We start from the raw sequence: 22,715 nt of genomic DNA, 5'->3' as shown, positions 1-22,715 counted from the left end.
GCTTGTGTACCCTTGTCTTTAGTGGGCCCCAAGGGGATGTGGGAGTGAAATTCTAAAGGGTTCTCCCACTCCACAAACTAAACAGATAATAATGAAAATGGGGTGGCAAACAGGCATCACCCCAGAACAAGGGGCCCTCGCCTGGGTGTGAGCTACCGAGAAACGGAGGTGCCAGCTGCATGCAGAGTTGAGGGAGACTGGTCACTGGCAAGGTCCAGCACCCAGCAAGTATGAGAGGGACATGGCATGTTGGGGATCTATCCAGAAGCCAAGAGCTGGTTTGAGACCCAGTGACAGGGTCAGAGCTAGAACGGAGTGACTGGCAGGGAACACTGAGACCACTTACCAAGAAGTCAGTGGGCAGGGTGTCCCCAAGTGCTTCTCAAGATGGTGACTAAGCCACACTCCCCTGCTCTAGGCCCTGCTTAGAGTCCAAGTATGGCCGTCTCCATGGGCTGAAATTCTGTGTTCTTAGTCACAGTCCAATCATTCTTTGTAGGAGTGTCCTTGGTCCTCAGTGCTTGAAGGCACTCAGTGGGAAAAAAAACAAAAAGACAAAACAAAACTCTGTATGTGTTCTCAGAGCTGCTTGTTTGCTGGGTGCCTTTGTGTGACATTTTAAAAGGAAGCCTCTGGGGAGCAGATGAATTTGATAAAAAACACCAATTTCTCCAGTAAGTCTGATCCTGGGGCCCAGAGCAGGAAGGCTTTCCGTCACTGCTGTACTGTTGGTTTGAAGGCCTTGAGGGACCGACGCACAGGGGCTGGTTGCCCCTTAGTTCCTGAAAGTGGGAAAGTGGATCTGGAAGGAGGAGCTCAGAGGTAGAGTTCATGTTATAGAATCTATCAGTACAGATCTGTGGTGGTGTCTCTTCTATTCACTGGTCACATGATCAGCCATAAACTTCTGAAGACTCCCCATGCACAGCAGCGCCGCCCAGGAAACAGAATTGTGCCATTAAACGCCAGTGGGTCACGATCAGAGCCAGGGAAGCACCTCACCATCTGTCAAGGACTTCGGTAATCACTAGTGGCCACTCTGGGTCCAGCCCACCCCCATGGCCTTAGTCTTGGGAGGAACGGTCTAACGAAAGCAAATACAAGATGACATTCTTTCATAATTAGCAGACAGGCACAAGCCGCAGCTGTTTCTCCCGACTTAGAGATGTTCCTGCTGTCTATCTTTTGGCATTTCACTTTGAGTCTTGACAGAAAGGTCTGTCCAGGCACAGGGCTTGATTCAGATGTGCCAGAAATGGTAAAAGAACAGCCAGTGTCAAGCAAGCTTAGACAGGTGTACTGCTTACACAAAGTTAGGTGAAAGCAGGCCCTAGCTTTGATACAGTCATAGAACTTCATTTCTCTTTACTAATTTTGGAATTACATTGCTCAGGGATATGCAACTCAATTTATTTGTGCTTAGCTGTCAGGAGTACCAAGGCTAGGCAATTACAAATGGCAAATTTGTATTGTTGCTGCCTCTAGAGGGTAGCGATGGAAGCTAAGATATTAAGTTTTATTGGCCAAGGACAGACAGACCTTGTGGCTCTCTCCTCACAGGGCAAAGCCGGGCTCTCCAGAGGGTGTTTTGTTGGTTTGGTAACAGCACTGTGATAGTTATTCTATTTACCATCATGGCAAGAAGCAGCCTGAGAGGCTAGAGAGATGGCTCCGTGGTTATGGGCACTTCCTGATCTTTCAGAGAACTGAGTTTGGTTCCCTGAATCCATGTTCACAACCACTTGTAACTCCAACTCCAGGGGGCCTGATAGCATTTCTGGCCTCTATGGGCACATATATGCACGCGCGCACACACACACAAATACATAAATAAACAATGAAGTAATTTTTAAAGGAAGCTACTTAAAAAAGTAAGGACTTGTTTTAGTTTAGAAATGGCAGGAACAGAGTCCACTATGACAGAACGTGTGGTAAGCAACACTCTGGTGGCAGGACTGTGTGGCAGCTTGTTACATGACTGACCTCGAAGAAAAGAGAATGTGATCAGGGCTGCAATCCATGGGGCGCACCCTCAGTTACTCACTTCCTCCAGCAGGGTCCTACCTCCCTAAGGATCTACAACCTCCCAAAACAGCACTGCCTGCTGGTGGCTTGCTGTTCAAATACATGAGCTGATTGACATTTTATAGTCACACTGGAGCAGACGCTGACTCCTTCTTGCCACTCAAAGGCATTATTTCCTAGCACCCGACAGTGAAAGCTGGCTTTTTATCATGTGGATTTGGAGAAAACACAAATACCAAGAGGTCTCTAGCAATATGTTAGATGTGTTTGGTCTTGAATCATTCCAAGAAAGGGTGGTGATTCCCTGCTGCAGAAGGCACTGGGACCTTCTGGTAGAAAGGTTTAAATATAGAGCAGCTGGGGCTTTTAAGATGGTTCAGCAGGTAGAAGAACTTCCCATACCAAGTCAACAATCTGGTCCCCAGAACACATGGAGAAAAAGCCAAATGCACTTACCTGTAGTCCTGGCTCCCCTATGGGGAGATGGGAGGGGGAGGGGAGTGTCACTCCAAAACTTGTGGGCTAGTATATTACTTTTCTTCTGCTATGATAGAACATTGCCAAAAATGACTAATAGAAGAAAGAGGTTTTGGCTTATAGGTTCTAGAGAGATGGGAGCTATTTGTGGTAGGCTTGGCATAGCTGCAAGTGGCAAGAAAAGGAAGTTGGGAGACCACCTCTCAACCAGGCATAGGAAGCAGAGCAAGAACCAGTAGTGAGGTAAAGCTATGAACTCTCAAAGCTTGTTCAGTGACAATGCTTCGTTCAGTCAGGCTGTACCTCCCAAACAGCACTGTCAACTGGGGACCAAATAGTCAAATGCATAAACCTCTGGGGGACATTCCTTTTTCAAACCATCAGAACCAGCTGATTTGGGGTTACAGTGGGGCAGAAACAAGACAGCCCCTGCCTCAAGCAAGAAGAAAGGAGATAACTGATTCCCAAAAGTTGTCCTACACACACACACACACACACACACACACACACACACCCTGCTTCCTGTTTTTTGGATCTCAGATCTGAGTTATGGCTCTGGCTCCATACCTGTCTTCCTGGTGTGGTACTCTCTGCCACAGTGGTGCTGGATTCACCCTCTGAAACCATAAGACCCCAGTAAACTCTTTCTTTTATATCATGCCTTGGTCATAGTGTCTCATCATAGGAATACAATAGTAACTAATGTAACCCTAACCTTACTCATTATCCTACAAAAGATTATTGGATTGTAGTTCCCACCTCTTTCCATTTTTACCTATCATATGCCAGTAGAATATCCCTTCTATCTATTATAACAACCAAAAATATCCCTAGGTGTCCTCAAATATCTTCTGAAAGTAGGGGTGAAAGGCAAAGTTGCCTTCAGTTAAAAACCACTGTTGTAAAATTTGGTACTTTCTGTGGGGTTCTTTGTTTCTAGTTGGTGAGCAAAAGAATTTCAGACTCCACTTGTCCTACCTCTGTAGACGTTGCTGCTAACTACATGTACCTCTCGAGTTATTCACAACAATTTGAGGGACCGAGTAAAGTTCCTTTAATACATCTAACCTACTAAGTGGTCCAGTGTAGGCTAGCTTACTTTCAATGCGCTCCAAACACCTACAGATACCTGCAGTCAAGCAACGCTCTCCAACACAGAGCCCATTTTATCAGAAAGTGTTGAGTATCTCATTCAATTTGCTGCATACCATAGGGATGGAGAGTAGAAGGGGGAGTGACTGCAAGGCACGTTTTCATGTGAGCTTAAAAATTTAAACTGTGAAGCCATCAGGAGTTTAGGAACCATTTGCACTCAGAGTTTCCAGGGGTTAATGTAAGCCAGAGCTTTGGATGAGGTCACCTCCCCACCTGCCATCTTTTCTTCCCGTCTTGTTCCCTCAGCTTCCTGATTCATCTCTTCCCTAATGAATCACACCAAAAGCCTGAGTTCACAGTTAGCTGGAGGAAGCACAGACTGAAGACATTTCTTTTTACCCATAAACCCATGAGGTAAATGTGACCAGTGTGTAATCATACTCATGGGACCAGACCACAAAACCAACCCAAGAAGACATGTCAGTGGGCGCGTCCACATGTCCTAAGGGTTTTAAACCATCTCCCCATTTGTTTTGTCAGACACTCTCTAAGTCAGACCAGAGGAATATTCTGGGGTCAGACTAAAGAACTTAATTATTTGAAGTATAAGCTGAAGCCCATACTGAGAGAAGAAACCTACTCTTGGGATCAAGGCCCTGAGGGGCACAAGCAATGGATATTGAGGACACCCCAACACCTGAGCCCAGACTAAGAAGCCTGATGAGTGTCCAGCAGACCTGAAGTCCCCGCTCTTTCTGATAGGCCCACTTGTTTCCTCTGCTGTGTGACTTTGTGTAGCAGTATCAGCAGGCTTCCATCCGGGTTCCCTCAGTACATTAAATTCAAGAAACTGGGAACTGAGACCAAGGGGCCTTTATAGGACCTAGCTCTGGTTCCCAAGGCACCCGCTTTGGTAAAGGATGATGGACCAAGGGGCCTTTATAGGACCTGGCTCTGGTTCCCAAGGCACCCACTTTGGTAATGGATGATGGACTGAGCATCATTCTTCCTGTCTCCAGATTTCTGAGGCATGCCAGAGCCTCCCAGATGCTGCCCAGATATCTGGAAAGCGGAGAATCCGTGTTAGAGCAGCATCACGGGCAGATTCTGTGTCTTGAATGGAGGCCTTGGGCATGGGGATTTCTCTTATATGGAACCTGGACCTTATCCTTGGTAACCAAACCCACTTCAGAAAGCTCACATGATCAAATGATCTGTCCACAGGATACATGGCAGAGTGTGGTGCAGGGAAGAAAAGGGGCAGGCTTTAGATCTTTGTACTGGGCCAGGCTCTGGGGCTCTCAACTCCTTCCCTCTGTCTGTTGGGTACGCTGCTAACCACACAGGTGGTCCATTTCATCCTCCCGAGACACATCCGAGTGTTCCTGGTGAGAAAGGTTTAATGGGGTATTGGTATTTATAATAGACAGTTATTTGAAGAACAGTGGTAACAGTGTACTATCCTGAAACACTAATTTGGAGTCAATTTTTCAATCTCAACAACACTCATGGTAAAACAGGCAAGAAGTTTACATGATCAATATTCAGCCATGTATGGCAATGAAGATAGTTGAGCACCTACTCTGTTGCTGTCAGAGAAGATAAGTGTATGTCCAGCATGGGACTGGCACGTGAGTATTTATAATGGGTAATTTTGGTTGTAAACTTGACTAGATCTGGAATCAAATAAGAGGCAAGCTGCTGGGCACAATTGTGATGATTTTCTTGATACTGTTAGCTGAAGTGGAAAGATCCACTCTTACTGTGGGTAGTGCCTTGCCTTGGTAGCCACACACAAGGTGACCAGAGGAAAAAGCTTTTTAATCTTTCTGTCTGCTTGACTTTGCATCTTGCTGGCAAGTTCATCTGCTGTCTATGAGTTCCTCTGCATCATGGCTGCTGCTATTATATTCCTTCACTGGCTCAGAACCCAGCTCTCCAGTCTTCCAATAAAAACCAAAGACCATGGGCTGGAGAGACGGCTCAGTGGTTAAGAGCACTGGCTGCTCTTCCAGAGGTCCTGAGTTCAATTCTCAGAAACCACATGGTGACTCACAACCATCTGTAATGGAATCCAATGACTTCTTCTGGTGTGTCTGAAGACATGCTACAGTGTACTCGTATAAATACAATAAATAAATCTTAAAAGAAAGAAAACCGAAGAGCAGTGATTCTCCAGGGACGCTCTAGGACTTCAGTACTGCGGAGACATCCAGACTTGTGGACTGAGCGGCCATCTGAGTTTGCAGCCTCACTGGACTAGAAACGTCAGCCACTGTTGGACTATCCAGCCAGTACTGTGTAATCCAACCTAATAAGTCATTGTTAGATGCCGGAACACACACACACACACACACACACACACATGCACACACATGCACACACATATATAAGTAGAAATTAAGTACATTTGGAAGAAAAAAATTTTTCACAGGCACAGTCCTAATGCTAGCAGACAGGCAAATATGATCTCAGGAAACTGGAGTTATAGACAGTTGTGAGCCACCAGATGTGCCCAGTGGTATGTGAACTCAGGTATTCTAGAAGAGCAGGAAGCATTCTAAACCTCTGAGTCACTTCTCCAGCCCCAAGTACTGGGATTCTCATGTAAGAGGATTTGTTGACAAATGATTTTCAGGACAAAGGGAGCAAAAGAGGTGATACCAGGTTCTGGCATAAGACTTGGGAACATGGCTCTGTGGTGAAGTGTTTGCCATGCAGACATGAGATAAATTCTGATACAAGTTTGGTATGGCACATCTGTGATCCTAGACTAGGCAGGGTGGAGACAAGAGGATCCCTTAGGGCATGATGGCCAGTCTAGGCAAAATAGCAAGTTCTGGGTTTCTTGGGAGAACTTGTCTCAAAAAATAAAGTGATGAATGATAGAAAACAATCCTGACATTAACCTCTAACTTCTATGTGCACATTCACAGGAACACACACACACACATACACACACTCACAGAGGAGGCGGGGAGGGAGAGCAAGAAAGCTAAAGTCAGTGATGTTGGTCAAAGTGTTGACTCAGACTGGTCCTACAAGGCTCTGGACCATGAACTATTATTCCCTAGGCTTGCTGACCCCTCAAGATGCAAAGAATTCATGCAACCTCCCTGGAGAGATGGTTCCTAAAGAAAAAGGGAAATTCCCCAGAGAAGAGGCAGTGTGAGAATCAGCAATCAGCACCCACGGCATGGGATATGGTAGACCCACCTGTGCAGAGGGTTCAGTGTGAGACAAAGCACATCTTCAGCCAAGGGTGGTACCCACTCTTCAAGGGGAGTTGTGGCAGAGGCTTTCAGGCCCTTCTGTGGCCTCAGGTCTCTTATGCTGCACTTTGCAAATAGAGTGGATTCCTTTCCTCCTGTGGGGATTTTTACAAGACATGACAGGAGCTACAATGTTAGTTGCCCACATTCCTGCATACCCTGGGCCTTGGGTTTTGTGAAGCCAAGAGCAACCACAGACATAGCCTCAGCACTACAGGGGCTCTCAAATGGCAGATTTCATCTCCACATACTCTGCTCCACAGAAGAAAGACAGGCCCCTCACTTCTTCCCTAGCTGCCCCGCAGGTGCCCACTCAGTGGTGGCCTGGCAGCCTGCACCAAAAAATGTCACTCTGGCCTGAGGCCCAGTCTCAGACAAAAGCCCTTTTGGAGCTAAGCCTACATCCTCTAGCTGACAGGACCCTCCCCCATCACCAACCAGAGAGGGCAGCTAAATTCATCTCCCTCCAACTGATGCTCCCCACAGGCAAAGCCACCTCCTACTCAGAAAGCAAAAGGCGTCTGAACTCTTGCTTGGCTGCCTTTGGCTCTCTGACAAATAGCTGACTGTCCTCACACCGAACAGGAAAGGATGATCAGACAACATTGCCCAAGACCAGGCCAGGGAGGCCTCCAGACACACGTGTGCACTGGTAACTGGGAGGAGAGGGCCTGAGCACCAGGGACAAAGGACAAAGCCTGAGCCCCAAGCAAAGCTTCACACCCAACCCTGCCTCTGGCTGGGAACTTGGAGTCACACTGCCTTGAGTTTAGATTTCTGCTTTGCTGGAAGTATCAGCCACTGGGCAGGTCCTATTCTGATTTTTTTTTGCCACTTTTCCATGAAGAAAATAATACCATGTGATTGCCTGTTTTGAAGATTAAGAGTGACAATTTAAGATCCTACTATAATGCTGGCAATGTTGCCACACACCAGTCTTCTGCTCCCCCTTTGATCCCACACCTGAAGTCCTCAGCCCCTTAGACCTCCAGTTTGCAAATGAATGAGTTGGTAAACTTAAACTCCTTCAGTGTTGTTTCCCTGGAAAACATCACTAGAATTCTACTTGCTAGGCCTTAAAAATGGTCATGAGAGAACTCCTCTAAGGTTCTAAGAATCTGCTGTAAGATTCGCCTCTGTTGTTTGAGATGCTGACAATTGCTGCAGCTCTTTGTTCCCTGTCCCTTGGCTGACTGTCAGCTCATGAGGAAGTGACTGTACTGAAGCCAATTTGAATTGATTTTTGCAAGTGAAATTTCAAGGGACAATGTGCCAGGTGTCTCAGCAAGCTGGAGTCTGGTGGACTCTGTCATCTGCTCGTGTAAGAGCCCTAACTCATGTTTGGGTGGTGAGAGACTTATTTTCACATTTGGTATTTCATTCCATCTTCACAATGATGGTGCTGGGTTTGCTATTGATTTGCCCACTGTGCAATTACCCAATTCACAAACAAGAAAACCAGTCAGGCCTTAAGTGGCCTGGAGGGCGGTATATGTGGCACCTGCTGCCTTGGCCGTGGGCAGCCTCTGTTTAGGAAGCATTACTTCAGCTGCTGCTGAGCAACTCTTTGGCTTCAGATATACTGTGATATATACACGAATTACAGAATAGTGACTGCCTCATAGTTGGAGAGGCAGGTTTATAAACCATGCTGAGGGATATGCCTTATAGTATACTCACCTCCACCAGCCTCAGTACCCTCTCCTTGCTCCAAGGTTCTTTACAATGTTCATGGGGTGACACACTTACAAACTGGGGCTATAATGATGACTTTCCTGAAGTGTTATACTTCAGAACTCTTGAGATACTCATAGTTCAAATACACAAGGAAAATCCCCCAGTATGAATTTTTCACTATTATTTAAAGATTATTGCTCTGAGTTGGCTCATGATTCCCAAAAAGAGGTTGTTGATGTCCCAACCCCCATGCTCAGAACTATGACCTTATTTGGAAATATGATCATTGTAGCTATAATCAAGTTAAATAAATTCATAGTGAATTAATATGGAACCTAAATCCTATAACTAGAAGGCTTGGAGACACTGACCTTTAAGAAAGAAGGTCATGTGACCCAGAAGAGAGCCCAGAAACACAGCTACGAGCCAAGGATGCCCTGAATCACACACAGAGGCATGAAAAGGGGAGTCCTGTGGACCAGAATGAACTAGTCCTGCTGATACCTTGATTCTGACTTGGGCCCCTCAACTATGAGATAATCCTAATCAAATTTTCCTTTCAGCTGCCCAGGCTGTGATTCCAAGAGGGACCATATTCAGATCCCATGCAGTCTTTTGGTAGAAGGTAAAGAATATTCCTGAGTGTGATTCTAACTTAATTGTTCAGCAGCCTATCCAGGTCACCTTTCCACCTTTCTGGGCCAAACACCTTAGTTGGTGTCACATGAACAAAGAAGTCATGAGTATAATCTAGGGATAGATGAAAGGGAAGAAACGTGTGTGTGTGTGTGTGTGTGTGTGTGTGTGTGTGTGTGTGTGTGGTGATCGGGAGGGGGATTCAAATATTGCTGAGTGCCTGCCCATGGCCTGTTAGGCTCTCCCAGAATCCTTCAGTCTCTATCTGTTCCAGGGCACTTCAGCTGGTACTCCCTCCTCACTGACTCCTAACCTCTCCAGACTAGGTATTAGGTCTGGACTCTCCCAGGTGTCCCAACTTCTGCCTGTGCTCTTCCTATTATCTACAGTACTTGTTCTCCTCCACCACACCTAGAAACAGTCATGTCCTTTCTTTTTATTTCTTTTTGTTCATTCAAATATTACCTGTATTCATTCTTCTCTGCTATTGTTTTTTAAACATTACTAACCTTTTTGCTAAAGGTGCCAATTCTTATTACATAAATAACGTAGATTCACTTTATAAAAATTAGGAAATACATAAAAAGCAAATGAAATGAAAACAAAAACAACCTATCCTTCACACGCAGGCAGCTGCCATCTTTGTTTGGCTGTGTTCTTTGAGGGTGTATATACTTTCTTTCTCATAAAAAACAAACAAACAAAAAAAAAACTCTACCATTCTGCATAAGTTTTCCTTTCTCTGTTAAACACAGAGTTTCAGGAACACACTTGAGACAGCTCTGGTGTCTCCTCTTACTCAATATTTCCACTTTGTGTTCCTTATCCCAGGCCTGTGGGCAGCTGAGGCTCCAACCAAGAGTCCATTTTCTCTCTAGCTGGGTTCAACTGCAAGGCCTGGGTATAACACACACTGCATAAGGACAGAAGTGTATTTTGCAGAAGGATCTTGATGCTTTCCCCACAAAGGTCAGACTTCTTAGTGCTAAGATTCAGGTGTTACAGAGTTGAGTTCATTATGCCCTCCCTTTTTTGAATCACAATTACTAAACATTAATGCAAAGACCTCGTCTCCATAAATTCTTTTATAAAGGACCTGCACTCCCTTTCATCTCCCAGAGTCACATCTATCCCAAATGACCCAGTCTATGTCCTGGTCTACTGTGTTGGATGCTTCCTGTAAAGCCTACAGATTCCTCTCTGTTTCTCTTCACCCAGTTCTGGTTCCAGGGGAGCTTACCTGTAGGGTGTGTGTACACCAAAGCTCAGGCTGCCTTTCGATTGGGTGCAGCATCATCAGGAGAGTCGGAGGTGGCAGAAAGAGAAGCAAGAGCATTGTCTCCTGTGACTTTCACTGGTGGAAAGTAAGCCCTCCGATTGGGAGAGAGACAGCTGCCTTCCCCTGTTTCTGAGGAAGGTGTCTCTAGGGGGCTATCCATTGAATCTGGGCCCACCAATAAGGGCACAGGTGGTCACATGACCGTTGTAGCTCTTGGCCACCTTCTCCCTCTGCCTGGCCCTATTCACAACTTTGGAATTAGTCTTTTTATTCATTCTGCTGCTACTCAATATTATGTTCATTTCCCCCCCACCAGGGACCATGGGAAATAATAGATATTACAGGCAGGAGTCCTTATAATATATTGAACATTCCTGTGGGCGTATATTTAACAAATGGTTATCACTGTCCTTCAAGTAAGATCCTAGGCCCATGTATGTCCTGACACCCTGTTTCTCCTCCTTACACCTCCACAGCTCTAGTGAGACACAGATCCCATTTTCCGACATCACACTCAGTACCAGTTTTATATGCTTTTAAATCCCATTTTTAATTTTGTTTTGACCTTGGGTTTTGAATTTATGCCCAGCATATGAATATCACTAGCAAATCGTGTTTTGTGTACTGTACATACCCCTAGTCCATAGTCTTTAATTACTATCCTAACTTCATAAGAGATGCTTGTAAGTTGTATGGTTTACGTCCAAAATGTCCCCCACATGCTCTTACTGTGAGTGCCTAGTCCCCAACCAGCAGTGCTATTTCTACAGAGATGGTGGGACCTTGAGATGACATGTTCTGGCATCAGTAGAGTTACTGAAGGCTGTAGCCTGCCCGGCTTCCAGTCCTGTGCCAGCTCCTTCATCAGTGATGTGGGAGGAGCCTCTGCCACGTGTCTATCTCTATTAGGGCCACAATACCATCACATACTCACATCTGAAACTGTGAGCCCAAAGGAATCTCTTGCCCAATCTTGCTTCCATTGGGTCCTTTGAGTAGAAAAAAGCAACTCTTACAGGCTATGTTTTTTTTTATGACTTTCTTTACTACTAAAATCATAGGTTGTATACTCATATCCATAACAAGAATCAGACACTCTCTCAATGACAGAGAACCACATACATGCTGTGCTCTCTCCTAGGCCTCATTGGAGCTTTAGCGCATTCAATGGTATGTTGAGCCAGCTTGGACCAGCTTGCAAGAGCTGATTATTAAATTTTCAAGGACTTTGAAAGCTTCTTATGAACATCAGTTATTAAAAACTATATTATGTAAGCTCACAATTAAATAAATTACATTTAAAAAATGCAATAAAAGCTCATCGGCTGCTAATTACTTCACTGCCCTTAACTGTCATCTAGGCTCAGATAACCTCCTGCTTAATCTGTGCTGTGGGGACAATAGATAATGATGCCCATTTCTTCCCAACCCGGCAATCAGAGATCCTGCAATGCTGCCTTGAAATTGGCTGCAGTAAAGAATCTGTACTGTGGAAATGAGCACACTCTGCAAACTGAGTTCTGTCCTAAGAGGTAGGTGCTAGAGGCTGATCACGTCATCCTTACACCACCCCTACAGATTGATACTTTTACAAATGAAAACGACAAGGTTTGGAGGACATAGATAGTCCAAGCTAATCCAAAAGCAAAAGGTAGAGAGAAGACCCTGACTCTTAACTCATTAAACTCCCGAAAAGATACAGGCTACAGCCACTAGTCCCTCAAAAGACTGTTGATACTGATGGCTGCTCTCCAAGTGACACTGTTGGGAGATAGTAGAACCTCCTAGAATTAAGACATTTTAGGAGGTTCCTAAAATAGTGGGGAGAGACACATATGGTAGTCCTCTGTGACTCTTTGGTTACTATCATGTGACCCCCCGCCAAGGAGAAGGCTATTGTTAAATAAGTAAACCTGGCCTAACAAACACCATCTCTCTCTTCTGGCTCCAGAAATGCTGCTTGCTACTGCCTGAGTTTCAGCCATGATTCACCACCATCTGGGAGTCTCACTAGATGCCACACCCATGGTTCGGACACTTGGGTTTTGACCTTCTAAAACTGTAAACTAAGCAAACGCATTTTCTCTTCACAGAGCCATCTGCCTTGTGATAGTGACAAAGCCCCACAAATCTACTGCACAACGGCACATAGAGCAATCAGACAGTAAGGAATGATTGTTCTCATCTTTGTGCAGACAAGAAAACTCAGCACAGAGGGCTCAATGGCATTGGTCCAGAATTCATAGTTAATTATGAGAAATACCATGCATTAACACCAAACTTCTGTCCTCAGAGCCAGCGCACTGACCCACATTCAGACCCTTTGAGGAAGGCAGCCATTGTCCCCACCATCTCTATTTCCACATCTGCATCCCATCTCCCTCTCTCTCACATGATAATTTAGCTCCCATTCTCCCAAGGCTTACTCTTTCTGCTTTGGTTTGCTCATTCCAAAATTTACATGTCCTTCATTTAAAGACTTGTCTGGACTTACAATGCCTGTGTTCCAGAAAACTCCAGCTTCCCAGGAGATAGCATCTTACTGGGTCAGCTTGGGTTACTCAGCTGCCCTGGCTCAATCAATGAGTCCAGTGAGGTTGCTAGGCCCATACTCATGGGAACAAGACATGGAGGGTGTGTGGACTGCAGTCCCTGAATGTTCCTACAACCTTCCAGTAGGGCCCTCCAATGTGAGCAGAAGTCCAGAGTTAACCACTCCCTGGGTCTCAGAATAAACATACATATACTTGCTCATTTAAAAAGTAACACTCCAAAGTACGTATCATTATTTTCACCCTTTTTTACTGAGAGAGATCCAAAGCACAGAGAGGTTTAGGCACTTGCCCCTGAACAGCATCCTCAGAGGCTGAGCTCCAGGTTATCCCGCAGATACGCAAAGCCTGGTACTCAGAGTCCTTGTGTGAAATTGCATATTGCTTTGCATATGACCTGCATGCATCCTTGCATATGACTAACCATCTCTAGATTAGTTGTCCTATTGGTTTGAATATTGTGTAAATGGGCGTCATGCAGCTTTGTTTCAGGTACAAGTTTAGCACATATTTCCCTCCAAACAGTTTGGACCCACTGTTAACTGAATCTTAGGATTCTGAGGCCACAGATAATAGACAGCAGGCTGTACCTTGAAAGTGTCATGGCTGGCCATCCTCTAGTCCACTCTGTTCTCTGCCTGTACCTACCTGACATCCAGACGATGAGCTGCCGTGAAGACTGAATCAGAGTTCTATAAACTCCACCTAAATGAGTGTGTTCCTGTTTCTGTGTCATCTTTTATGATAAAATCAGCACAGAAACTACATATAAAAGCATACACGCTTGTCTTTCCAGCCTTCCCCAACATTCCTCCCAGAAGACTCACCTTACACTGGCTCACTTTTCATATTAGCTGTATTGAACTTAAGCATGCCATGTAGAAGAGGCAATAATCTTCTCTTGGTGGTTCCTGTTTATGCATATATTCACACACACACACAATTAAAATATAAAACTTCTTGCTGCTGGACTTGATGGGGAGGCTGGGGCAGGAGGGTTGTAAATTCAAGGCCAGCCTGAGCTACATAGTAAGACTACATATCACAAAAACAAACAAAGCCATCGCCTGTTCATCCCTCAGGAATCACCCCAGCTGTCATCCTGGAAGTCCTCTCAGAGTTCCACCCTCCTCGCTCCCTGCTTCCAGACATCCCCATCCTTTCTTCACCGTCTCTTAAGGAGTAAATTCTGCCCCTGCATTTTTGCCTAGCTCTAACATCTCAGGTAGAATCTGGCACGCAGATCCTCATTGGACGTTCATTGAAAGTGTGTGTGTGTGTGTGTGCGCGCGTAAGATTTATTTTATTTTATATGTACCTTGGGGGGTGGGGATGTGCAGTGCACATTTGCCACAGTGAGCACGTGGCAGTCAGAGAGTGACTTTCAGGAAGCCAGCTCTCCTTCTGCCATGTGAGGTCCAGGGGTGCAGTACAACTCCTCAGGCGTGGTAGCGCATCCCTTTCCCATGAGCCACGCCATAGGCTGGTGAGTTTTATCTTTAATCCTAATAATTTTTTTAAAAATTAATTAAACCAGAAAACTTCAACACACATAAATACAAATTTCTTCCCCATTTTTCTATGTACAAAAACATTTTAGGGCAGTGGGGAAAGTAGAGTTGAACAGAGAAGTGCTCTTGAGTTCTCAAAATGAGTTCAGCCCCATGCTCTTGTTTATGTGGACACCGGCACAGAGCCTCACACGTGCATCAGAGATCCCTCGTTAAAAAACAAAGAGAAGAATAAGAAGCCTCCAGCAAAGGGTGTGTAGCTCCCTTCTTGGAAAGGAAGTTTACTTTTACTTTTTCTGGGGCAGGGGTTAAGGAAGTGTCCCAGCAGGACATGCACTGATGACTGAGCTCTGCACTGTTAAGTAAGGGTGGGGCTGAGCTTAAGCAAGAACTGTGTGCATGTTCGTGTGTGTGTGTGTGTGTGTGTGTGTGTGTGTGTGTGTATGTGTGTATGTGTGTGTGTGTGTGTGCGTGTGTGTGTGTGCGTGTGTCTGTGTGTGTCTGTGTGTGTGTGTCTGTGTGTGTGTGTGTGTGTGTGTGTGTGTGTGTGAGAGTGTGCGTGTCTCTGTGTGTGTGTGTGCAGTCTTGTACAGAATATTCTCCCAGCCAAACAACTGCCATCTTGGGAGTTCGGCTGAACCCACTTACAACAGATTTTCCCACTGGGCTTTACTATGAACATCCCCTCATGGAGGAAGGGAGAAGCACAGATCCTCACCTGTGTATTTAGCCACTCCTTGCCCCCATTGCAGGCCATTCTGCTCTAACTCCCTGTGTTAGAGAGAACACCCACACTCTAGTAAATAACCCCTCTGAAGGACGCCCAGTATAGATGGAATTGTTCCTCCGGAGAAGGAAGAGACAGGCCATGAACCTCTGACTAAAGAAATTTTAGCAACAAGCACAGTTGACACCCCAAATATAGGGAGTTTGGTTTAACTTGGCTTAACACCTCCCACTTATTAGCTGCAGAGATTGAACACTTTCCAATTAGAGCAGCTTTCTAAATGATACTGCCTTCATGTGTGCTCTCCCACCCCTGATGTTCTGAACAACTTGAAATAAGAGAGCTGTGCTGGTGGAGATGAAACAACAGAGCCAGGTTAAATAGTCCAACCTGGGCTCGTGACAAGAATAGACTTCCTTCTCTATGGGCCAAAGCAGTCTGACTGGACACCTGGTTCTCAGCCCTGGTCTCCCTAGAAGATTTAATGACATAGGAGCAGGGCAGAAATGAGCAGGGCAGAATAAGGCAGTAGCTGAATTCTAAATGAGAGAAAGAGGTCTGGATATGATAGATAGAAAGATAGATAGATAGATAGATGACAGATAGATAGATGATAGATAGATAGATAGATAGATAGATAGATGATAGATAGATAGATAGATAGATAGATAGATGATAGATAGATAGATAGATAGATAGATAGATAGATAGATAGATAGATAGATAGATGATGGATAGATAATAGGTTGATAGATAGAACTTATTTGTGTAAATAATAAAGATATCTTCCTGCTCTCTCTGTCTTTGTCCCTGTCTTTCTCTGTATGTGTGTTTGTGTGTGTGTTACTCTAAAACTTGCAAACCGAGTAATTCACTTCTCCTCCCTAGAGAAGCTTGAACACAGAACCAAAAGGAAGCCAGAAGTGTTACATGCATTGATGTCCCTTCATGTGGAAACACAAAGCAAGGGGAAAAGAGGTTCCATATTTGAGCTATTGTGCTAGTAATTTTACATGTTTTAATTTAATTATAACCAAACCTGTAAGTGTACTAGTCTGAACTGGGAGGAGTAAAGAGTACAATGACATTCAGACAGCTAGTGGTGAAGCCAGGGTTTAAAAAATGCAGGTTTGTGTCTGAACCTATATCTCTCATCTTTGCATCACAATATTGTGCCCTCCTACCTGCCCCCATGAACTCATGCATTTATAAACAAAGTCTGCCTTGTCTCAGACTTCCGCTAACAAAAGCATGCAGTCAATTTGGGAGTACTGAACACAGGCATCATAAAACACACACATACACACACACACACACACACAGAGAGAGAGAGAGAGAGAGAGAGAGAGAGAGAGAGAGAGAGAGAGGAGAGAGGAGAGAGGAGAGAGGTGAGAGGAGAGAGGAGAGAGGAGAGAGGAGAGAGGAGAGAGGAGAGAGGAGAGAGGAGAGAGGAGAGAGAGAAGAATAGGGAGAAGATACCTCTTCTCACTGATAAGCAGGTACCAGGCTATTTTTTTCCTTTAAACTGGGCGGCTTTGGATCCTCAATTTACTTTTGGGCCTCATCTTGTGCAGCTTCCTACATCCTATCGACCACTCCCTCTTTCCCAAATATACCTCTTAGGTCCTGTGTCTACTTTACTATTCTCAGTATTTTCTTATCCCTGAAATACCCTTTCTTCCACTGTGTCCCCAAATACCCATAGAACCCAGAACCTGTAGCCTGTGGTGGTTTGAATATGCTTGACCCAGGGAGGGGTGCTATTTGGAGGTGTAGCCTTGTTGGAGTAGGTGTGGTCTTGCCAGAAGAATGTAACTGTGGGTATGGGCTTTAAGACCCTCATCTTAGCTGCCTGGAAGCCAGTCTTCTCCCAGCAGCCTTCAGATGAAGATGCGGAACTCTCAGCTCTTCCTGCATCATGCCTGCCTGGATGCTGCTATGTTCCTACCTGGATGATAATGGACTGGACCTCTGAACCTGTAAGCCAGCCACAATTAAATGTTGTCCTTTATAAGACCTGCCTTGGTCATGGTGTCTGTTCACAGCAGTAAAACCCTAAGACACAGCCTCAGCTCATATTAGAAGATCAGTAAAACTTGGCTGTCTAGTTTATTTGATTTAAGATCAAGAGTTCACCCACCCATCACCCTCTTGCCACACTCTTAGCTTGACCTCATAGCCCAGGCAGAAGAAAAATTTGTCTCTCCCAGTAAATTGTAAACGTTTTGTGTGCAGACATATGGACGACCTAGAGCATGGGCAGTTAGTAGACAGTGGGGAACATGAAAAGCAGGTTGGTCCAGGTGGGTATTACTATCTATGTTTTAATAATTCATCTTAGGCTCTGTGAATTCCTGCAGGCCTTTGTGACTTGGGCAGGAAGGCTGGGCAATCTGGGGCTCAGCTGCCCTGGGCCCAAGGCAGCCTCAGGTCCTACACTGCAGCTGCCGTGCCAGAGCTCTCCTAGACATTTTCAAAAAGCATTCGTTTCTAAGTATTTTTTCAACATGTCAGAAAGTGGAGCACATTTTTCTCTCTTTAATGATACAAAAATATGATGTAATGATTTTTGTTTGGTTGTTTGTTTGTTTGGTTATTTGTTTTTGTTTTAAGACAGGGTTTCTATATGCAGCCCTGACTGTCCTGAAACTCTTTTTTGTAGACCATGCTGGCCTCAGACTCCCAGAGATCCAACTCCCAAGTGCTGGGATTAAAGACATGCACCACCATACATGGCCTGTAATGTATTTTGTAACCAATGCATTCTTAGATGTGAGGAAATGCATCATTAGCCATAGGAAAAAAACACACAGGATCAGTTCACTGTCACCAATAACCAAGAAACGCAAATCAGAGTGTTAGGGGAGAATATGGCAGTCCTATTATTTGTGCAAAGATCCAGTGGCAGAAATGTCCTGTGATTAAAGGCAAAAGAAACAAACAGGTGGTTGATTCCAAGATCAGTGAATCGCTGCACTGCTGTAAACTTAGGGGAGGGGGTATTTCAAAACTTTGGACACATCAAAAGGACCAAAAATATTCTTGTCATCTGACCTAATATTCTACTTCTAGGAATTTATCCAAGAACACATTCCTGGTTGTACTTAGGGATTCGTCTGCAAACATTTTCTCAGAAACCTTACTGATAGTAAGAGGACGGTAAGCCAACAGCATTTGGCAGCTATTGATTAAAGTGAAGGTGGCGTCATGTGGTTGAACAATAAATGATGCTGTTAATAATCACAAGTAATTATAAACATGCATCTCTGTGTGTGTACAAGAATGGCAAGACTCCATTTCGTTCTGATTCCATTGTCCTTTCAGAAACACTTTCAGATTGAAGCACACTGTGGTGCAAATGAGGAAGACTGAGGTGAATGAAGTTGCAGGTTCTCTGTTTTCAGAGTAGCATCTACAAACAGGTGAGCCCACTGATACTGTCTGCTCTTTAAACCAGATCATTTTGAAATTATTTCTATCACAACTTCTAAGTTTCAAAAATCAATACAAGAAGCACTGTGCTTTACTCGGATCTCCCAATTTTATTGCATTTATTTATTTATTTATTTATTTGTTTGTTTATTTATTTATTTATTTATGTGCTTGTGGGGCGCATGCACATCACAGCATGGTGTGGAGGTCAGAGGTCAGATTTGGGAGCTGGTTCTCTCCTCACACACACATGGGTCTGAGAGATTGAACTAGACTCATCCAGCTTGGTGGCAAGCACCTTCATCCGCTGAGCCATCGCACTGGCCCTGAGCCCCAGTTTCTACAGCTTTGTCATTGCTGTCTGTACACAGTCCTGCTCTCTGTCTTTGTCTGTTTGTGTTTGCAGGCCTTAGCTTCTTTTCCTCTTGCTGTGATAAAAATACTCTGGCAAAACCTACGTAAAGAAGAAAGGGCTTATTTGGGCTCACAGATCAAGAGTCCAGTTCATGAGGAAACCAGGCAACGGGAGCTTGAAGCAGCTGGGTTTGCGTGACATCTACCATCAGGAAGAGAAGGAGGAATATTTGTTAGTTCTCAGCTCACTTTCTCTGTGTTAGGCAATCCAGGATCCCCAGCTAGGGAATCAGTTCTCATAATTGGGAAGCCCAGAAGCTCACCTGCCAGGCAATCCTAAGTCATGACAAGTTGGCAGTCAGCACTAACAAACACAGTGACGTTTATGCTCCATTTGAGATTAAGTGACAGGAAGCATGTCCTTTTAGCCTTTAACGTTTCATAAGCATTTCTTTTTTCCAAATTACATTTATATGTGTATAGGAGGAGCCAAAGAACAGAGTAAATGGTAAAGTAAAAATTAAGTTAGATAGTAAAAAATGGATTTAAGTAAGAGTAGCTCTGTTTCTCTCCTACCATGTGTGACCCAGAGATCTAACTCATGGTAGCAGTCTTAGCAGCAAGCTTCTTTCTCTCCTGAACCATCTTAAGAGCCCAGTATGGATTTCTATCTTTCCTTTCTTTCTTTCTCTCTTCCTTTCTTTCTTTCTTTCTTCCTTTCTTCCTTCCTTCCTTTCTTTTTTTTAATTTCTTTTGTTTTTGTCTTGTTTTGTTTTGGTTGTTTTTGGGTTTTTTGAGACGGAGTTTCTCTATATAACAGCCCTAGCTGGAACTCGCTTTGTAGACCAGGCTGTCCTCAAACCCCCAGCAAGCCACCTGCCTGTGCCTCCCAAATGCTGGGATTAAAGGCGTGAGCCATCGTGCCTGGCATGAGATTCCAGTACTGAGTTCTTCAGAACTTGCCGGGTGCTTCAGAGTAGGGACCATGGATTAGATGGAAGGCATTGTACCAATGTCAAGTTTCTCAAATTTGCTCAAATTTCTTTCTTAATCTGCAAGAACCCGTCAGCCTTTCTGGATGTGAATGACTTCCAAGGGCAAGGCCTGATATTTCACAGGTCACCTCCCCCTCCGGTGCTGTGATGCTTTTCCCATAGTCTGCTTCTGTTCATACATGTGGAGCTGACATCACCTAGGTAACATAATACCCTTCTCAGGGCATCCCATCCAGAGATATACTGTGTCTGTTTGTCCCTCCACAGCTCTTAACTTGTGTCACTAGTAACCCCTCCTGCTGTGCCTACATGTCTATGTGGGGAGCGGAAAGAGTAATTTAAGACTCCATAAGTTTTCTATTCCTCACTAGACCTTTCCTTCCTACTAGGATTCAATGATGAATCTTGCTTACATCCAATTGTACTATGTAATAGCATGTCTATTTACCATGTAGTCTAATTTCCAACAGAATCATTCCTTCCACATTTATTAATTACAAGAAAAACCTCTATGCATCTTGGTATATTTCTGAAACAGACTCTGGAATCTTATTTTCACACCAAAAGCCATAGCCCATTATCATCCAAATTATTTTAATGCTCAGAGTTGTCCTAGGTTTGGCCACAGGGTCTATCCAGATGGTGTCTGTGCCTCTTTTGAAATGCTTCCTAACCCATTTCCCTTCTACTTGTCATGTTGCTTTGGCACAACCAGACATTCCAGACTTATCAGCCATTTCTCCACGGGGACTGGTTGCCTGTGCTGTTTAATGGCATTCCGGAGCTGAGCTCTGGGCTGCGTAGGTGTCTCATTTTTTTTCTCAGTTATCTGTGTCTTCTTTTTCAAAATAATCAAACTCACATGCCTTCACAACACACAAGAGATATCTTTCTCCTTAGTCTTCAAAAGTAGAAAAACAACTCAAGGGTGGGCTGTCACAAATCTCCCCGGGAGCCAAAATTTTTTGGCCCTAGAAGAAAAAATATTAATTTGCCAACTTTTCAAATGCCAGGGGAAGTGGCTCCCAAACACAGGGTGGCCCAGGAACTTCCTAGAGTGGGGGCGGGGATCAGTGTGAGCTGTCTTTCATCCTCAGTGGGCAAGGAGGCCTGGACAGGGCTCATATGCTGGGTAGGAACAGCAGGCCCAGTGTAAAGACCTAGAGAAATGCCTCACAGAGACTATAGGCCCCAACCCACTGCCAACAGTGGCAGAAGATAGGAGAAGATAGTACAGTGGCCCCAAAGCCAATCACTGACTTTCAACTGCCTCACAAGCAGGCTGACATCCTCTCCCATCTCTTCTTCCAAAATATGCATCTATCCTTGCCCTGGGAACCAAACCGACCTGTGAGAAAGAAGGACCTGCCCAGGGGCTGCAGATACTCCTGTCTCCTTAACTATGGTGGTTAATTCTGATCGACCAGGTGAGCTACTTCTCTCTGTTGTCCAGAGCAGCTCCTAAAGGAGCCTTACCTGACCTCAGAAGCCCCACAATGAACCCAAGCGGCACCCCACGTCAGAGCGCTGTGGAGAATTGTGAGTAGCAGCAGCTTTGGAGGAAACCATCTCAGCTCCGGGAGGGGTTACTGAGGAACCGAACCTCACTGTACCTTGCAAGAGCTGCTTTAAGGCGAGTGTGAATTCTGCACACCCTCATTTTTTTCTCATATAGAACTTTGTCTTAAGGGTTGGGGACATATCTGGGTGGTAGAGAGCACTTGCTTACAAAGCACAAGGCCCTGGGTTCAGTTCTCCACAAGACAAAACAGCACAGCACCAACACCCTTTCCTTGTTATAGAGACGTTATCTTATGTGGAGCTCATATTGCTTCTTACGAAACTTGCACTGCATAATGGTGCCTGGATTCGCAATGGTGTGATCTTATAGCCCTGACCCCTTGCTTCTGTGTGAGCTACGGCAGAGCTTCTTTGCTAAAACAGCCTTTTGTGACAAAGTTCAGTATGGACCAGGAAGAGAGGGAGAAGGGGGAGACAGGGGAAAGAAGGAGAGGAGCTAGGCAGACAACTCAGGAAGTATACACTACCACACATGAGGGCTTGAGTCTAATCCTCTGTGAGTAAAACCACCATAATTAGACAGTTCCAAGGATAAACAACCCGTGAGGAATGTGACCTCTGGACACACACACACACACACACACACACACACACACACACACACACACTCTTATCAGGTATAACTGACTAAGGCCACTTTTGGGAAAGGATATTGAGACACAGTGATTTGTTTTGTGTCAGGACTCAGTGACAAGGATGTAGCTCGGTGATAGACTGCTGCCTTGTCTGGTGTAAAGCTTCAGGCTCTATCCTAGACCCTTAGTAACTCCCACACAGCCAATGTGAGCACTCTCCTGGCTGCCCCCAGGCACTGCCACCTCACTGTCCTCTTCACTGTCTAGAACGGCATTTATTTGCACACTTGCTTTTATTTTGTATCTTCAGTCTTGACTCTTTGTCTCTACTATTCTATAATACAGAGAGGAACCTGTCTCTCTGATTACTCTAAATAAGACCTGGTAGCATGAGACATAAATTAGGCACTTGTTGGGTCAGAGGAAGGGATGGAAGGGAGGGGAGGACTTCTTTTTCCTTTTAAAAGCTCATATTCATCTTTAGAGCTTTGCTTTCAACCAACTTATATTAGATTAAGGGTACTGCT

This window comes from Micromys minutus (genome assembly GCF_963924665.1).
Source record: "Micromys minutus genome assembly, chromosome: 27".
Lineage (NCBI taxonomy): Eukaryota > Metazoa > Chordata > Mammalia > Rodentia > Muridae > Micromys > Micromys minutus.
The sequence above is the reverse complement of the archived record's forward strand: the minus strand, read 5'-3'. Positions refer to the sequence as shown.